Here is a 1,013-nt window from a genome sequence, read left to right as displayed (position 1 = left end):
CCGAGGAGCCGGGATGGGGTTCCTCCTCACAGGCACCCTGTGGGGGGGGGGCGTCTGTCTGCCTCGCCCAGGCCGTGGGGGGCGGGAAGCCGTGGGCCTTGCCTCGCGCCCTGCGGGGGCTGGTTGGGTATGGGGTGGGGGGCTGGTGATGATGCATCTGGGATCGGGTGGGGAGACTGGTTTCAGGGCTGGGCTTTGCCACACCCATCCCTGTGTGACTTAACAGGTCTACCCTGTACTTCAGTCCCCTGCTGAGATGGGGCGGCGGCCTTCCTGCCACCCTAGGGTGTGCGAGGCTCACCTCCACGAGTGCTAGCGAGGAGCGCAGATGGGGGGGATGAGGGCCAGAGCTGCACCTAGTTAGCGAGAGGGGTTCTGTCACGCACCCCCGAGGAGGGCATGGGTGGGGAAGGGGAGTCTCCCCTTCACACATATGGAGTGGGGGATGGTGAACTCTGCCTTACTCCTTATTTGAGGGGACATTCTGAATTTGGTGCCCACAGGGTGTGTTGTGTCCCATAATGTCACACTGATGCAGGCATAGGATTGTGTTCCTTGACTTGCATGCTACTGGACCTGGCATTCAGCTGCAGTGCTAGCCCACTGGGGGCCCTAAGCCAGAATATTTTGCCCCCCTACCCCCACCACATACTGAAAAAGCAAATGGGGCCCTCTTGAGCTGCTCGGGAACCTAAGCAAGTGCTTAGTCTGCTTATGCCTAGTACCAGCGCTGCTGGCACTTGCCCTCTGACAGCCACCACCAACTGCTATTGCTGAGATTGATAGGCAGATGAGTTGTCAAACACAGGGTCTTGGCAGAGCTTCACACAGCAGGTGCATCAAGTCCCAGGTAATTGTACCCATCATATTGCCCTTTTGGGGAAAGGTGGTATTATGTAGGATCAGCTGATTATTGCTTTCTTTTTGATGTGTCTGTTGGTTTTATTTTCACTCTCCAGTGCTTTGGAGAGTGTGGTGTTTGCATATTTTGTTGAGAGCGTATCAGAAGCTGA

This window comes from Chelonia mydas, chromosome 14 (genome assembly GCF_015237465.2).
Source record: "Chelonia mydas isolate rCheMyd1 chromosome 14, rCheMyd1.pri.v2, whole genome shotgun sequence".
NCBI classification, from domain to species: domain Eukaryota; kingdom Metazoa; phylum Chordata; order Testudines; family Cheloniidae; genus Chelonia; species Chelonia mydas.
The sequence above is the reverse complement of the archived record's forward strand: the minus strand, read 5'-3'. Positions refer to the sequence as shown.